Source organism: Oryctolagus cuniculus, chromosome 1 (assembly GCF_051225735.1).
Source record: "Oryctolagus cuniculus isolate XC-2025 breed Fujian yellow rabbit chromosome 1, ASM5122573v1, whole genome shotgun sequence".
Lineage (NCBI taxonomy): Eukaryota > Metazoa > Chordata > Mammalia > Lagomorpha > Leporidae > Oryctolagus > Oryctolagus cuniculus.
The window spans coordinates 148893050-148912299 of NC_142867.1; the positions used below are offsets into that span (position 1 = coordinate 148893050).

The 19250-nt window shown below is 37.2% G+C and overlaps 1 long non-coding RNA gene across 2 annotated transcripts in view; it reads left to right on the forward strand.

Moving 5' to 3' along the window:
• The first annotated feature begins 301 nt into the window (after positions 1-301).
• Positions 302-19250, forward strand: part of LOC149128694 (uncharacterized) — a 172283-nt gene continuing 153334 nt past the window's right edge. For both annotated transcript variants that reach the window (XR_016213479.1, XR_016213478.1), the window contains exon 1: positions 302-701. This is a non-coding gene — a long non-coding RNA (uncharacterized LOC149128694). The remainder of the gene's footprint in view (positions 702-19250) is intronic.

Sequence of the window (19250 nt, forward strand, 5' to 3'; positions counted from 1 at the left end):
TTCTATTGTATTCCAAGTTAATGATGTTTAAAGCAATTAGTATTCAAATGTTTAAGTGAGTGAGCTTCCTTTCAATATTTTTCAGCTGTCATTAATGAAAGGTAGACGAATATAACATCTCAAAATAAGTCACTTGAGCATACTTATTATTTTGAACTGAATACAACTAAAAAGAAGCAGATATAAGAAAAGCTATCTGCCTTTTTCCTGTTTACCTAAAAGCAGGATATAAATTTGTAAAGATGTGTGTCCTTCCGTCTCTACCAAGAAGGCTAGAGGTTAATCTCTGGGGAAAACGCTAAACCTTTGTCAGCCTAGAGAGTAAACCAGAGGAGTATGCCTAGCAAGCCTTCCTTACTCACCAGTCCTTATCTTTCATTAGTTCTCCCTCACATTGGCTGCTATGGTTCCAGTGTGTTCTCTAGAAGCGCATGTACATGGAACTTAATTGCCAAATTCACATCTTAATGGTATTTGGAGGCAGTACCTTTAGGAGGTAATTAGGATTCGATGAGGTCATGAGGATGGGACCCCCATGATGGTATTAAGGGTTCTATAAGAAGAGGAGGAGAGTCCTGAGCAGGCTTGCCCTGTCTCACCGCGACATGTCCTCTGCCCTGTGGTGACCCAGCTAGAAGACTCTCTCCAGACGCTGAGCAGGTGCTGCTGCTGTGCTTTGGGACTTCACAGAGTCCAGAATGGTAAGAAACGAGCCTGTTTGCTGTATAAGTTACCCCATCTCGGGTATTCGGTTATGACAACAGAAAAGATGCTTTGAAACATTTGCCTTCCTATGATTTGCTACCCTTGAAAGCTAAAAGTTCTTTTTGTTTGATCTGTCATTTCTCTGAAACTTTTTTTTTTGTTAAGATGCTGTATAACTCCAAATTCTAACCAGCCTTTCGAGTGACTCATCACTGAATGTTCTCATGAGTATGTGTGACACACATATCAATACACCTCTGTTTATTTTTCTCTTGTAATCTTTTTTTGTCAGTTTAATTTGCACGGCCCCAGGCAATAAATCTAGCAATAAATCTAGGTAGAGGGAAAACATATTGTTATCCTATCTATTCCTATTTCTTAAAGTAATTTTTTGTCCTTTTGACTTTTTATTACTGTGGTTGAAGACTGAGGACACTATTTGATGCATCTTTATCCTTCAGTGATATTCTGATTAGGGGAAACAACAGTAAATCCGCTGTGGTTAATCTGTTAAGTAAACTGATGAAAAGAAGTTTTAAGGTAGTACAGTGAAGTTTTGCTTGTGCCATATAAACTTGTGTGAGGCCACATAACCTTTTAAAATGATCACTTAAAAGGCAGAATACTTAACGTGGAGAAAACTACAGATTTGACTGAAAAACAAAGCATAGGGGACCAGCATTGTGGTGTAGTAGGTAAAGACACCGCCTACAACACCTGCATCCTATGTAGGTGCTGATTCACGTCCTGGCTGCTCCACTTCTGATCGAGCTCCCTGCTAATGGCCTGGGAAAAGTAGGGGAACATTAATGGCCCAAGTGTTTGAGCCCCTGCACCCAAGTGGGAGACCCAGATGAAGCTCCTGGCTCCCGGCTTCAGCCTGGCTCAGTTTTAGATGAGATTGGGTACGTTCAGGGTGGTATGGCCAGAGACAACCTGGCCCAGTTTCAAAGGGAAGGTTTTTGATAGTTGTTCTTAAAACTGCTCTTTTATTTAGAAATTTTTTTAAACCCAAGAAAGAATTTTGGATTTGAAATAATTAATTGTAACACTGTGAGTTGATAACATAGGCAGCTTTTTGTCATATTACAGGGATACCATGTGGAAACAGTGTATGTGAACCTGAACTCCAGTCACACTCGTCTGAAAATGGGGAAGGTTACATTGACAGGACATCTGCTTTCTACTACTTTATCAATTATGGTAGCAACAAAAGCCTTGACCTTGAGAATACATTCCAATATTCATCTAGCTCCTAATATCATATGAGATAGAAGAAACTGGGAGGTGGAGAGGAGGCTGGGGGCGGGACTTTAAAGGTTTAATTTCACAGTGTCAGCCAAAGCTAAGAGAGGATGGTTTTTTGTTACAAATCTTTGCTTTTCAATGTGCCACCTGGAACATTTCCATCAATTTTTCCTTTGTTCTCACTCAGACAAAAGGAACCCAACTGTTCACAGTGTTTTGAGTTCTCTAGATTATTCATTTGTTCCAGGACAAGATGAAAAATGAACACCAGCGTTTCTCAAGTGAGAAGACTTAGAAGGATAATTTCACTTTTCTGACATTTTTAAAAAGTCCCTAAATTTGGCCCAGTAAGCTATTGCCTCAATCCTCTGTGGGACTGGTCCTTCTTCAGATGAAAAACAACCACCAAAACCAACAAAGACAACCTCAGCGCCTGTGTTCAGGGCTGCAGACTGCTGCTCAAAGGATGGTTAGTGTTGATGTCAGCAGTGTGCCGGTCCCGCTCGCTTTTTCTGAAAATGACCCAAGGTCTTTACATGACACTTCCTCTTGCCCTGTCCTTTTTGGAATGGCTTTCTTTTAACCTACACTTTAGCTTGAAATGCAGCAGCCAATAGGGTGTGAAATGGAACCAGGCATCCTGAGCAACAGTACAAACGGTGATGCCAGGGATCCTGGGGGACAGGTTGGATCCTTCATTAGCCCAGAATCTTTAGCCACAACGAACTGGAAATTACTGATGGTTCATGCACAATAGCTGCGCCGTCAGGAGCAATTAAGGGGCAGTGGTGTAATTGACCTGATTTGAAGATGCAGGGCAGCTGAGTACTGCTCCCTGGGGCCAGCTCTCCCTTGTGAGCAGAGCAGATGGCCATCTGAGGGATTACAATAACGAGGGCAGCTGAATAGTCAAGTGACCAGTCAGGGTAACCAAGGGGACAGGGCAGTCAGATTGCTTCTGGATGGATGGGCAGCTCGTGCTAACTGGGCTGTGCCATATGTCCCTGTCTGTGGCAACTTTCTGCCCCCTCCCCAGGAGAGTTCCTTCCCATGCGAAATGCAAGGATGAGAGATGTGGGGCTTCAACACGTATTTGTTGGAAATGTGATAAATACAGAGATGAATAAGGCACTAGGAATGACCACAAGGGATGTATGATCTTTGAGGATGGAGCAGACATGAACATAGGTGACTACATACAAATTCCTTCTAAGAGTGACCACAGTACAAACCATACAATGAAGCCAAAAGAGATGAAAAATGGTTCTTAATAAACAAGACATTGAGAAGGGGCCTCTATTTTCAGTACACATATCTTCACTGAAAAATGGCTCTGACTTTAGTACATTGCAAAAAAAGATAAAGACTTGTAATATACATTAGAACATATGACATAGGCTAAAGTTCATTTTACCTGAGTATCAGATGCATGAGTCTGGTCCAAAACTTAAAATATTCCACCCATATCCCCCAGATACTTAGCTTTTTTTTAAAATGACAATAACTACTGACACTAGTTCTAGTGTATTCTTCCATGAACATGCTATTCCTATGGATATAAGAACACATGTGCTTATGTGACTTTTCCCCTTTACATAGAAGCCTAGATTTGTTTTTCACTGAAAAGATTCCGAAAATCACTCATCAGTCAGTGTTGAGCATACTAACTTAAAAATGACTGCATACTACCATGCATTTTGGAAGATTTTTCATTACTTATTTAATTTACTTCCTTAGGGCACTTTTTCCTAGTACAAATAATACTTTGGTGAATATTCATGTCAATGGTTAATTTCCAATATGTGTAAGTCTATTTATAAGAGCAATTTTTAGGAACAGCTTTGCTGAGTAAATGGGCATGTTTATTTTTTTAATTTGGAGGAAAGATGTCCAAATTGATTTATTGAAATTATTCATGGCCACCAATGACATAACTGCTTCTTGCTTTCTCACTAATTTACTGTCATTATCGTTATCTTATCTTGGTGCATATGATAAGTAAAAATGGTATTTTGTGGTTTAAATTTTTGTTTTTCTCATTGTGAGAAGTATAGAGGTAGAAAAGTGGTTTTTATTTTGCATTTCTTTTTTAAAAATTTTAAATTAGTTCTTAACAGATTCAATGTGCTTTGTAGATGCAATTCTAAGAAGGATGTTATTCCCCTTCCTCCCTCACTCCCCCCACAGTTGGTATTGCTTCTCACACATACACACCTTGATTCTGTTCCCATTCTTTTCCTTCTAGAGACTTTGTTTTATTGAAAATTTTACTTATTTTTATTTTCACTTGATAGGCGGGGGGGGGGGGAGGGAGAGAGAAAGAGAGAGAGAGAGTGCTTCTATTCACTGATTTGCTCTTCAAATGCCCACAACTACCAGAACTGGACTGATGGAAGCCAGGAGCCCAGAACTCAATATGGAATTGAGTTGGGTGACAGAACAAATTTTTGAGCCATCATTGCTCCCTCCCATGGTGTGTATTAGCAGGGAGCTAGAACAACAAACAGAACAGGAACCTGAACCCAGGCATTCTGATATTGGATGCAGGCATCCCAGTGATAACTTTAGCACTGCTTCAAATGCCTGGCCTGGAAAGAATTTGTGATTGTTTTTCAGCATGGCAGTTCTTAAGCAAATCTTACTCGTTTTGTGGCTCTTGCTTCTACGTGATGTTGGAGAATTCACAGATCCATTCAGTGAGCCAATGGACAGCTTGACTTAGTTTTTGGTTTAGAGACTTTGCCTGTGTTTTCTGATGTCTCCAGTCTTGTAAATGATTACAAGTGCATCTGTAGATCAGTGTTTCTCACCAGTGTGACATGGCACTTTATAGTCCACATTGGCACTGTTGACATTCTCAGCGAGGCAGTTGTTTGGGGTGTGTGTGTGTGTGTGTGTGCGTGTGTGTATTTCACAGAATCTCCAGCTTCTACATTCTGTGTGTGAGCAGAACCTCTCCCTCCCCAGTTCTGACCATCACAATGCCTCCAGACATTTGCCATATGTCCTTTGTGGAAGCGTAGTATAAGCAGCTCATGGTGGGAACCTCTACTCTAGATAAATAGTGGGAATGCTTTTCAGTGTGTTTTTCCAAAAGGAGAGTCCCACTAAAGCTTCTGACTTTAACCACTGAGCCTGACTACTGTATTTTTCCCCTGTGGCTGTCATTATCTTCTTCCAAAACTAGAAGTCTTTATCTCCTGGCTTCAGTCCAGTTGACTTCTTTGTGTTTTTTTCCTTTTCTCACCCATGAGCTGTTTATCTTGAGTTTTGACATGTTTATACTTTTTTTCCCATTTTTTTTCTACTTTTTTTGGGGGGGGGCAGAGAGGTTGTGTCACCATAAGAACTGATGGAGCTGTCTTTACTGGAAGACTTCACCATTATTCTTTTTATAGGTTGATGAGAATACTTGGACTCCAATTAAGTCACCCCAAAAATAGGGCATAAAGCCAAAGAGAACCAAATCAATAGGCAGAATCACCATGCTGGGGTTTGATGCCCTTGGTATCCACCATTGTCAATTTCTCTGTGCTAGATCTTTCCTATTTTACACAAATAGCTTCCTATTCTGATTCCTTCCTAGATCTTCAACGTCCTCTTATACCACCTTCTCATTAACCACTGTTGTTTAGCCCCCAGCGGGCTCTTTTTTGTTTTCAACAAATCAGGCTTGTTCTACTTAAACACCATGGTGTTATTCCCCTATTTTGTTGTGTTTGTTTTATCTGCTCCTTCAAGTTTCAGTTTAAATATCACTTCAACAGAGGCTTTCCCTAACAACCTAATAAAAAATACATACTCAGCTAATCTCTAACATTGCTCTATTTTAGTTCTTTATATTAAAACGTCTATTCTCTAATTTTTAAAAATTTTTATTTATTTATTGTCCACTTAGATATGTTATTGGAGGCAAGGACCCCCTTTATTTCTTGTTTAATGCTTTATTTTCAGTACCAGCAATAAATCTGGCACACAGTTAAAGATTAATAATAAATAATGAATAATAGTATATGTAAAAAGCACATACATAATCTATCTCTTTGTGTGTATATATATGAAATATATATTTATTTATCTGTATTGATATCTATATATATCTGTCTAAATCTATCTAGAAACTTGAAACATCACCTTCTTGTTCTCATTAGAAAAGACTTTAGGATAATTTTTTAATACATTTATTAAATGTGAAATAAGTCACATTTTGTCATATCTTAGATCCATGTTCATAAGAACATGTACAAATAGTTTCTGGTGTATTAGGACCCACAAAGACAATGTTATCCAAGAAATACACTTAAACAGGAACTGAAGAACAGGCTATCAGAACTTGGAGCTGAATGCTGGCTTACTTCTTTTGAACTTGAGAAATCAAAAAATTGAGGGGCCAGTGCTGTGTGGCATAGCAGGTAAAGCCACTGTCTGTAGTGCCGGTATTACATACGGGTGCCGGTTCAAGTCCTGGCTGCTCCACTTCCAGTCCAGATCCTGCTATGGCCTGGGAAAGCAGTAGAAAATGGCCCAACTCCTTGGGCTCCTGCACCCATATGGGAGACCTACAGGAAGCTCCTGGCTCCTGGTTTTGGATCTGATGCAGCTCCAGCTATTGCTGCCAATTGGGGAGTGAACCAGAAGATGGAAAACCTCTCTCTCTTTCTGCCTCTCCTTCTTTCTGTGTAACTCTGACTTTCAAATAAATTTTTTTAAAGAAATCAATATTTGAATCTTTAGGGCATTTTATGTGATAACAAATATTTAGACTTGAAGTTTTGTTGGATTATTTGTTAATATACAATCATTAATTATTAAAAGCAGATATAAACTATCCTAAGGAGTTAGTGTAAAAAACAAATGTACACTCATTGAGGAATAAGTTAGGTCATGTATAAAGGGACTTTTTAAAGTTCATAAAAATGGAATTAAAAGATAAAAATAAAGCACATGAGCCTTATTTCTCAATATAAGCTCCATTGAGTTTGGTATACATTTTTTTTTAAGTGATAGAACCAGCCATCCACAAACAAACTAGATTCTATGAATTTAATCATGTAAATGCATTTTTTTTAAACATAATTAGCTGAAGAAAAATTGGCTCCCTTTAAAGGTTTTTTGAGATTAGGCAACCAAAGAAATCACAGGGAGCCAAATCAGGAATGTAATATGGATACTTAGTGACTTTCCATAAAGCATCCCACAAAATTGTTCATTTTTTTGTGTGTGTGTGAGAGAAATAAGGAGGAGCAATGTCATGATGGAGAAGATTCTCTGTGAAGATTTCTTGGGTATTTTTTTTGCTGAGGTTTGGATAACTTTCTTAAAGCACCCTCAGTATAAGCATATGTTACCATTCTTTGGTCCTTAAGAAAGCGGATACCCTGAGCATCCCTAAAAATGACTACCTTGACCTTTGCTCTTGACTGATTCATTACAATCCAGACAATTAGCACCTCTTGCCATAGCTACTGCTTTGGTTGTGCTTTGTCTTCAGGATCATACTGGCATACCCATGTTTCATGTACTGTTACAATTCTTCAAATAAATGCTTTAGGATCTTGATCCATTGTGTAGATTTTTCATTGAATGTTCTGCTTTTTATCTGCAGCTGATCTGTGTGCAACAATTTTGGTATCTGTCAGACAGAAAGCTTGCTCAGCTTTTCAGTCATAATTGTGCAAGTTGAACTGATTTAGATGTGATGGTGTTGGTTATTGTTTATGCTGTTTATTAGTACTCCTCAATTCGGGTTTGAACAGGATCATTTTTCCCACTATAACTGATATTTAAAAACTCTACTTGAGTTCACTTTCAATATTGTATTGCTCTTTCTTAAAGTAAGCTACCCATTTGTAAACTGCTTAATTTCTTGGGGCATTGTTTTTGGAAAATTTCAGTGATTTTACTAGTCTTCCTCTCAAGTTTTACCATAAGTTTATTTGTTTTTGTTTCAAATTTTAGAAGAATTTATATTACTATGATAGGCACTTTTTTGATAGTTTTTAAAATTGCATTTATTATAGCATAATGTATACATAATAAAATATATATGTTTTAAATATATAACTCAATTTTTTTTTTTGTAAATTTACAGTTACACCAATGTCACCACAACCCAGTCTGGAAACCTTTTTTTTTCCTTCAAGATGTATTTATTTGAAAGTCAGAGTTACAGAGAGAGAGAGAGAGAATCTTCCATCTGCTGGTTCATTCCCCAGATGGCTGCAACAGTGAGGGCTGAGCCAGGCTGAAGGCAGGAGCCAAGAACTTGATCCAGGTCTCCCACATGGGTGGCAAGAGCCCAAACACTTGGACCATCTTCTGCTGCTTTTTCCAGGCCATTAGTGGGGAGCTGGATAGGAAGTGAAGCAGCCTGGACACAAACTAGCACCCATATGGGATGTGGTGTCATTGGTTGTGGTTTTATCCACTACACCACAATGCTGGTTCCTGGAAACATTTTCTTTTTCTTAAAGATTTATGTATTGACTTGAAAGGCAAAATTACAGAGTGTGTGTGTGGGGGAAGATCATCTATTTGCTGATTTACTCCCCAAATGGCTGCAACAGCTGGAGCTGGGCCAATCCAAAGCGAAGAGCCAGGAGCTTCTTCCAGTCTTCATGTGGGTGCAGGGGCCCAAGCACTTTTGATGCTTTTCCAAGTGCATCAACAGGGAGCTGGATCAGAAGTGGAGTAGCTGGGACTAGAACCGGCATCCAAATGGTATGCTGGCACCACAGGCAATGGCTTTACCCACTATGCCACAATGCCAGCCCCTGGAAACATTTTCAATACTGATAGAGATTCCCAGTGCTCATCATATGCAGTCAGTTCTCAAATCCCACTCTTCAACCTAGTCTGTTTGCCATCTTCATAAACTTGTCTTTCCTGTACAACTCATATAGATGCAATCATGTAATATGTTATCCTTTTGTCTGTAGTTTTTTTCTTAACAATGTTTCTGAGGCTTCTCCATACTGTGTGTATCAATATTTCATTTCATTTTATATCTGAATAATATCTTATTATATGACTATGCTACATGTTTTATATCTGAATGGTCAGTTTAACCAGTTTTATCAGTTGATGGTCATTTGAATTAGTTCTAGTTTGGGACTATTATGAAAATGCATCCAAAATTTTGTGTCGATATGTGTTTTCATTTCTCTTGGGGAGTTTTTAGTCTTTATTTTTGTTTTTAATTATTTGGAAGGCAGAGAGACACAGACATCTCCCATCTGCTGGTCACTCCAAAATGGGCCAGGCCAAAGCAAGGAGCCTGGAACTCAGTCTGGGTCTTCCACATGGGTAACAGAGATCCATGTACTTGAACTGTCATCCCCTCCCAAGGTGCATGTCAGCAGAAAGCTGGAATTGGCAGGACTGGGATTTGAACCCAGGCAATCTGATATGGGATGCTGGAGTCCCAGGCAGCATCTTACCTGCTATCCCAAATACCCACAATAGGGGCTTTTTTCAAACTAATGTCTTAATCCTTAGTGTTTCAAAGTAGATCCAGTTCAGACATGTGATAACTAGTGCAAAACCTTTTAAAGACCCCTCATGTGGCCAAGTCACTGGTTAATGTCCTATTTGTTATTGTGATATATTTTTTTTTTGACAGGCAGAGTGGACAGTGAGAGAGAAAGAGAGAGAGAGAGAAAGGTCTTCCTTTTGCCGTTGGTTCACCCTCCAATGGCCGCCGCGGCCAGCGCGCTGCAGTGGGCGCACCACGCTGATCCGAAGCCAGGAGCCAGGTGCTTCTCCTGGTCTCCCATGGGGTGCAGGGCCCAAGCACTTGGGCAGTCCTCCACTGCACTCCCAGGCCACAGCAGAGAGCTGGCCTGGAAGAGGGGCGACCGGGACAGAATCTGGCGCCCCGACCGGGACTAGAACCCAGTGTGCCGGCGCCGCAAGGCGGAGGATTAGCCTAGTGAGCCGCGGCGCCGGCCTATTGTGATATCTTTTTGAAAAAATGGTTTGAGAAATGAATGGTGTCAGATCCTGTGAAAAACCAGACTGCAAAGAAAATAAGTTAGATCTATATTTCAATTTTGGAATCTTGAAAATCATACTAATAGATCTATTTTTTAAATGATGATGGTGATAATAAAATTAAATAAATCTATAAGTGCTTTGAATACAGTGTGGTTAAAATGGAAGTTGCCCCATGTAAGCACAACAAAATGATCATAATATTGAGTCAGCTTTTAAATATTAAATATTAAATTAATATTAAATATTAAATAAAGGTTAAAATTCTATGGGTAATATTTCCTTTCTTTGAAGATGATGCCATTGGTTTGAATATTCTCAAGATTCTGCATGTACCTTGGAAATCATTCAATGGCCAATACTTGAGAAGAATAGTCACTTAATAAGGGTGCTATCTTTCCCTTTTTCATGGTAAAATTTGCTTCCCTGTCATATTTAGTTTGAGGAACACAGATTGATATGGTGAAAGTGCCTCCAATTTATTTTCTGTTTTTTTCTCCCTTCTTTCTATCAGTGTGTTTTGAGTCTAAATTCGTTGCCATGGGTTTTGAGTGAGAGTTGATATGTGTTTGGTTTGGGAATTCAAAGGTGATTATTGTGATTAGAAGGAATTATGTGTGCAGCAGTTAAGATGTCACTTGGAACACCTACATCTTATGTCAGAGAGCTAGTGTTCAAGTCCCAGCTATGCTTCCATCCTGCCATCGGATCAGCACGGTGCGGTGGCCATTGGGGGCTGGACCAACGGCAAAAGGAAGACCTTTCTCTCTGTCTCTCTCTCACTGTCCACTCTGCCTGTCAAAAAATTAAAAAAAAAAAGATAATATTGACCACGTAGAATGAGTTAAGAAATGCTCCCTCCTCATCTTCTTCTTTACTTTTTTGGGGAGTAAGATTTCATGAAATATTGGTGTTAACTCTGAGTATTTGGCAAATTTTACCAATGAAATCGTCTAGACTTCTATTTGTGGGAAGTTTTTGCTTACAAATTATCTTCCTTGTTACCTATCAATCCAAATATTCTATTTCTTCTTGAGTCTGGTTGAATAGTCTTTCTGGGTGTGTGTCTAGGAGAGACAGTTCATTTTATTTTGGTTTTTTAATTTGCTTCTGTAGAATGTATTCACTTACAATTATGTTTAATTATATTTATTTCTTTAAAGGGTCCTTTTCATTTTTGATTTTATAGAACAGAATGTGAATCTTCTCTCTTTTTTTTGATTTTTCTTAAAGGCTTTTTTTCTGTTATTTCAAGAAAAATGTTTTGATTTTGTAGATGTTCCTGTACTTTTCATAATCTGTGTTTGATATATTCCCACTCTGAAAATTGTTATTCCCTTCCTTCTTTCTTTGGTTTAATTTGGTGCTCCTTTTTTAATTTCTGAAAGTGGTAGGTGGGTTATTGACTTACCTAAAACAATCTAAATTTGCTGACATTTGGGGAGTGAACCAGTGGATGGTAGTTCTCTCTCTCTCTCCCTCCCCCTCTCCCTCTTCCTCTCTGTAACTCTGCCTTTCAAATAAATAAATAAATCTTAAAAAAAGAGAAAGAATCCTTACAATCCAGAAAACAAAGACAAATACTATAGCCCAACTCAAATGTACAAAGGTCAACAGTCATGTCACATTAATGGTGTGTACCCTTTGTATAAGATAATAAAAGCACTTTACTCTGTCATCTTTTCCTCAAATATTCAAGTGCAGGAAAAAAAGTGGGCAAAGGACCCTAATAGAGGTTTTTTTTTTTTTCTTTTTTACAGGCAGAGTGGACAGTGAGACAGAGAGACAGAGAGAAAGGTCTTCCTTTTGCCGTTGGTTCACCCTCCAATGGCCGCCGTGGCCAGCGCGCTGCGGCCGGCGCACCGCGCTGATCCGATGGCAGGAGCCAGGTGCTTTTCCTGGTCTCCCATGGGATGCAGGGCCCAAGGACTTGGGCCATCCTCCACTGCACTCCCTGGCCACAGCAGAGAGCTGGCCTGGAAGAGGGGCGACCGGGACAGAATCCGGCGCCCCGACCGGGACTAGAACCTGGTGTGCCGGCGCCGCAAGGCGGAGGATTAGCCTAGTGAGCCACAGCGCTGGCCCCTAATAGAGTTTTCAAATGAAGAAATACAAATGGCCACCAAAAACATGAAAAAATGGTCAACATCATTAGCCATCAGGGAAATGCAAACCAAAACCACAATGAGGTATTACCTCACCCCTGCCAGAATGGCTATTAACCTAAAGTCAAGGAGCAACAAATGCTGGCGATGATGTGGAGAAAGGGGAATTCTTTATACATTGCTGGTGCAAATGTAAATTGGTGCATCCACTGTGGAAGACAGTATAGAGATTTCTTAAAATACGAGAAGTAGACTTGCCATATACCACTACTGGGTGTGTTCCCAAAAGACTTGAACACATTGTATTAAACAGATACCTGCACCATCATGTTTATAGTAGCACTCTTCACAATAGTAAAAATATAGAATCAACTTACATGTCCATCACCAGATGGATGGATAAAGAAATGTGATATATAATATGTAAAATGGAATATTATTTGGCTATAAAAATGAGATTCTGTAATTTGCATAAAAATGGTTGCATCTAGAAGGCATTATATTGAATGAAATACATTGGGCACAGAAGGACAAATATCATTTATTCTCCCTCATATGTGGTATCCAAAATTAAAAAAAAATAGAGACTAAGCTTTTCATGTATAAGTATTGTTGCAAGTATAATGTTTTATCAAACTTTGTCTTATTTTATTTTAAACTTTGTTTTAAATATTTGTCAAATTGTTAAAAATGATATACTATTATAGTTTTAATGATCTGTAAGTATTTTAAAATTACTGCATATGAGCAAAATTGACATCTTTTCATTCAATTGTTTATAGCACTTGCCTATGTTCCTGCTGAACTATGGTCTTTTATTTTTAGAACTCATTATTTAGTGGAGCATGAAGCCTTTGACTATAATGTAAATTAAAAATATTTTATCTCATAAAAGCATAGAAACTGAAAGTTCTACCAAATTTGATTTATACTCCAAATAAAAATAGATAATAAGCTTAAAAAAATAAAAGCATTTATGGCTATAAATTTGCCTCTAAGCATTGCTTTAGCTATACCCCATATATTTTGCCATATTGTGAGTTCACTTTTATTCATCTTAAGATATTTTCTAATTTATTTCATTACAAGTCTTTGACCTACGGCTGTTTAGGGATATTTTGCTTAATTTTCACATTTGTGATTTTTCTATGTTCTAGTCTTTTAAATAAAATATATTTTGTGTTTCTAGTTTTTTTTTTTTAATCCCATGTATCATATGGTTTTTGGTTTTCTAAGACTTAAAAATGCCCTTACAGTCTGAAACTTCTCTCCATCAACTACAGAAATTAATATAAATATTTATAATCAAATTAATCTTTCTTGCATCTGAAATAAATTCAACTGCATTGGGATTCACAAGTCTGGGAGAGTAAACCTTTTTTTTTTTTTTAAGATTTATTTATTTTATTTGAAAGTTAACGTTACACACAGAGAGGAGGAGAGGAAGAAAGAGAGAGAAAGAGAGAGATAGAGAGAGGTCTTCCATCCACTGGTTCACTCCCTAGGTGACCACAATGGCTGGAGCTGCGCAGATCTTAAGCCAGGAGCCAGGAGCTACCTCCAGGTCTCCCTTGTGGGCACAGGGGCCCAGTGACTTGGGCCATCTACTACTGCTTTCCCAGGCCACAGCAGAGAGCTGGATTGGAAGTGGAGCTGCTGGGACTCAGTATGAGAGGGGAAAAAAGTTTTGTTTTCAAGAAATTTTCAGTCAAAATAATAATTTATGGTAGTATGTATGAGTGCCAAATTTGAAGACCAGGTAGAGCGTTTTTAAGTGCTTTTAGGGAAGGCTTTGGCCTATGCCTTCAAAAATGTGTACGACTTACATAGTTCGTGAGGAAAGTTGGCATGGTCAGCAGGACGAAATACATAGGAAAGGTGTCAATATAAGAGCTTAAAGTGATAGTCAGGAGATGGTTTTTGATGCTGAAGCTAAGGCAAGTGGGCAAAAAGATGACAGCTTTATGATGATAATGGCATGGTCCCTGGAGTGCAACATGAATCCGTTTGTATGGACACAAGAGCAGTAAAAGTAAAGAATTTGTTAGAGTGTTTTGGTAGTGAATGGAATCATGAAGAAAGCAAATGAGGACTCAGAAGAATTTGCAGAATCAAATCATGTTTCTTTGTTTTCCAGGATAGGTGAGCCCCGTTCATGTTTGAAAGCAGAAAGAAGGGAATATTTGGAGGTATAAAGAATGGAACATTGAGAATTTATTTTGGATTAAGACCATTTAGGATTCAATATAAATGATAGTAATATTAGTAATTAGTTACTTTTGGAAAAATTAATTTATTATAAATAATTAGAAAGTAGCTTACAAAATATAGGGTAGAGTGCTCTAATGAATGATTTGGTTTCTCCTTGTTTGTTTAGAAATGCCCAAATCATGATAGAAAAAATTGATGAGGATTTGATTTATGCTAAATAAAGCTCATTACCATTAGCAAATTATTTATTTTTCTGGTATATAAAATGTAACCCCTGGTAATCCAGCTTTGGTTATGTGTATCAGATTATTTCTAGAGAAATAGAAGAAACTGAGAATTGTAACAACTTGTCAGCATTTAAAAGAATTTTTAAATAATTTCCTAACATCTTTGCCCTTTCTGGATCTTAACCTATTAGCATACTAATCTTTGGTGAAAGGATAAAGTACAAATTAATATTTCAGTCATTTTGTAGTTGCTTTGTATTAAAACACTGCAATATTAACTTTGAATCTTTGCTATCATTTTCTCTAGTGTTCTGCAAATTCTGATCTTTGAATATCTGTAGACATCAGATTATTTTGTTGTGATGGTTAAATTTGTGATGCCAAATTACTCTCCTCCTACTAGGCTCACCCAGGTCCCAAGTGTATTTGTAAAGAGATCTGGGTTTATTTTCTAGGGGAGTTAGAGAATTCAGACTGGCAGACAATAAGTACAGTAAGAGAGTGCAGTTGATACATGGTGAGGGTGAAAGACAGATGTATCAAGTGGAAGTCTATCCCTCTTTCAGTCTACTGATTGTCAAACTCAATATTTCAATATAAAGGCTTTTGTGGATTTTTTTAGTGCATCGGTTTAGAAAATAAAAAAAGCACCCAAGGGTTGCCAGGTATTTAAGAAGTAAATACAATCAGTCAATAAAAAAAAAAAGAAGAGATTAAAACAAATAGAATAAAAATAATTCAGAAGAAACAAGCATACCATAAGAAAACCCATGCAGGAAAAAAACCAACTACACTTAACATCCTCAGAAATAAGAGACAATATTTATTTTCTATGAGTTGACCACAAGATACTTTTGGAAAGGAAATAATTAGAGAAGAAAGGAAGGTTGAAAAATGTCCTAATTAAGTGAAATGTTTCCAATGAGAGGATTTTTAAAAAAGTGAAACATTTTGTTCTAGGGAGAACAAAATTTGTAATTGTTGGACAATGTTGTTCAAAGGATGCAAATTTTCAATTGGGCAGGAAGAATCAGTTCAAGAGATCTATAAACATTGTGTTTATACTTGGAAATTGCTGAGAATAGATTTTCAAGTGTTCCCAGCACAAATAAATGAGTTAATGTATTTGTTAATTAGAAAGACAACCATTTCACAGTGTACACATATTTCAAAACATGTTATATTCAATTTTTATTTGTCAGTTAAGGAAAGATAATCCATCTCCCCCTGGCACATACACATACACTCTGGGTTTGTTAACTGGCTTTGGCTGCTGACTCCAGTTACTGCCAGTGAAAAACTCTGGAAGGCAATAGTGATGAATCAAGTAATTGGGTTCCTGCTCTCCATGTGAAGACTTGGGTTGCATTACTGGCTCCTGGCTCCAGCCCTGGCTTAGCTTTGACTCTTGTGGGCATTTGGGAGAGAATAGTAAATGAGGCTGTCAGTCTCTCACTGAAATAAACTTAAAAAGGAGACCAATCAAGCTAAATGGTAAAAATAAATAAATAAATAATTGGACAATATAAAATTAAAAAAATAGAAAATATATTTATTCCATTTTTGTCTAAGTTCCAGAAAGAATAAAATTTGAGAAAAAAATTAAAATACTGACAGATATTTTCTTAGAACTAAAGGACATGAATCTCCATATTAAAAGGGTCCATTGAGTGCCCAACATAATGAATTAGAAATGACCTAAATGGGAACTCTTTTGCACTTCTCATGAAGCATGAACTGGTAGAAATTACGTTAGAGAGCAATTCAGAAATATCTTATGTGATTAAATATATTCCCATTTTAACATTCAACAGTTTTACTTCTAAGTACATATACCAGAGAAAGCTATTCAGTTGTGGAAGGAGGCATTACATGAATCTTAACTGGAATATGATTTGCAAGAGAGGAAAACTGGAAACTACTCAAATGCCGTCAATGAACTGTGAGGGTAAAGCAACATCTCTCATGTGTAATCTCTCATACAGCTGATAGAGGATAACATTATAAAAATGAGCATCTAAAGAGGAAGCCATGTCATAGAAGACATAAGGAATCCAACACAGGAGAAAAGCCGTGTTTTTTTTTTTTTTTAATATTTATTTATTTATTTATTCTAAAGGCAGAGTTAGAGAGATAGGGGAGAGAAAGAGATATTCAGTCTGCTATTTTACTTCCCAAATGGCTACAATGGCTGGATCTGGGCCATTTGGAAGCCAGGAGCCAGGAACTTCTTCCAGGTCTCCCAAGTAGGTGCAGAGGCCCAAGGTTTTGGGTCATCTTCCACTGCTTTCCCAGGCACATTAGTAGGGAGCTGGATCTGAAGCGGGGCTGCCAGCATTCAAACCAATGCCCATATGGGATGCTGGCACCACAGGAGGTGGTTTTACCTGCTAAGCCACAGAGCCTCAGTGCTAGTCCCAGGATAACAGTTAAAGAAAATTCCAAATATAGCAAAAGAAAAACCCAGGAGAGTAGCTGTGAAACAGAGAGAGTAAGCCTCAATCACAGTAGGAAGACAGAGTACCATGGGAAGGAAGTATAGAGGGGAAAAAAGAAGAGAAATGAATGCTATTTATTTGTTTTTTTATTTAAGGAATTTACTAATACATTAGATTCTTAGGGTCTTCTAAGGATCACAACAAATGCCTGATAATTACTACAACACAATTCTTATCAATTCTCATGTTAATCTGATATTAATATGAAGAGAACAGTCAACATAGTTCATAGATGCAGTTCAAATATTATGAAACTTGTTCTTCCTCCCCCTTTTCCTTTCTTTTCCTTTCTCTCTTAATATTTGAGATAACATATTTTTAATTTACATTACAGTCAAAGGCTTAATGCTTCAGTAAATAAAAAGTTCAAGAAATAAAAAGTAAAAAGATGCTAGTTCAATGGGAACATAGGGAAGGGATAGAAACAATAATCAAGTGAAAATATGACCATTTCACTCATAAATAGTGAATTTTAAAGTAATCACAGATCATTAAAGCTATAATAGTGTATCATTCTTAAATATTGTTTTGAGAGACATAAAACTGGCCTTTCTTTTTTTGTTTAAAAATTTTTTTTTCTTTTTAAATTTTAGCTCCTACATTTAAGGGAGTGCTTGTGGTATTTGTCCTTTTTTTTCTGGCATATTTCATGTCACATGATGTCCTCCAGTTCCATCCATTTTTATGCAAAAGGTAGAATTTCATTCTTTTTTATAACTGAATAATATACCATTGTGTGTGTATATGTGTTAGCATCAATATCACATTTTCTGTTCATCTTATGATGGACATTTTGTTGATTACATATTTTGGCTATTGTGAACAGTACCACTATAAACATAGTGATGCAGGTATCTCTTTGATATAACAGGTTCATGTCTTTTAGGTATATACCTGGAAGTGGGATTGCTGGATCATAAGCCTTTTACAGTGTGGAAAATATAGTAATTTTGAGAGGAAGTTCATTGCCCTGTAAGACTATGTAGAGCACACCAGTATCAAGAAGATAGAAACTTAAGCAAATTTAAAAAGGCAATTAATAACTGTACAAAAATCCAGGATATATATAAGAATGGAAGTATAATCACAGTGCACCAGTTGTTTCAGAAGTGTACAGTATTTATGCAGTCATGATAATATAAATAATATTTATTTCAACACAAATAACTGTATCTGGAAAAATGAGGAAATGAGGTGGTAGTATAACTGAATTAATATCTGTTATAATAGGAAATAAATAATATCTAAAATTTTAACAAATTCAAATATAACAGTTCAATCATATTAATTGGCAGTATAGTGTTAGACATCCAAGTAATAGCTGAAGAATTGAAAAAGAGCATCCCTAGGAGTAAGAACTTGGGTATAAGGAATGGGCAGGGGCCGGTAGCTTTTTATTGTGAGCCTTAAAGAATTATTTACTTTTCTATTTCTTAAAAACTACTTATTTTTTAAATGTGTGTGTGTGCGTGCGTGTGTGTGTTTATATGAGAGAGAGAGAGAGAGAGAGAATAAGGTTTCAACTGCTGGTTCACCCCAGATGCCTCATTGGCCAGTGCTGGGCTAGGCAGAAACTGAGAGCTGGGAACTCAGCCCAGGACCTGGGTAGCAGAGACTCAACTACTTTAATTATCATTTGTTGCCTCATGGGGTGCCCATTTTCAGGAAGCTAGAATCAGGAATGGAGTCAAGATTTGAACCCAAGCATCTAATATAGGACGCAGACATTCCAAGCAGTATCTTAAATGCTAGGCCAAATGCTTGCCCCCATTTTAACTTCCTAACGCTTCTTATTATAGGTCTTATAGAAAGCATTCTCATTGTAAAATGAAATTATATTTTAAAAACCCATCAAAATAATGAATATTAATTTCTACCATTTTGCAATTTGAGCATTTGTTGAAATCACTGTCATCACCATCATTATTATCATCAATAAAATCTGTGTAACAACTTACAGACATATAAAATTCTCTACATTAATTATCTCCATTCATGGTCATTAATCTATGAGTCAGAACTTTTCTAAATATCTCCTAGTATTAACAATAAGTTATTTAGATGAAGCCAAAAGTTAAATAACTAGTAAGAAATAAATCGATAAATAGCAAGTTGTAAGCTCCAAATTAACAAAATTTTTAAAATGGCCTTTTAAAAATTTTCTGTTGAGTTTTTTCCCCCCTAGGAATAGTGTCTTTCCCAGTGTTTGTAATGTGGTTTCATTTATGGTTGGCATTGCAGAAATTTGAAGCCTCTTTTCTCTG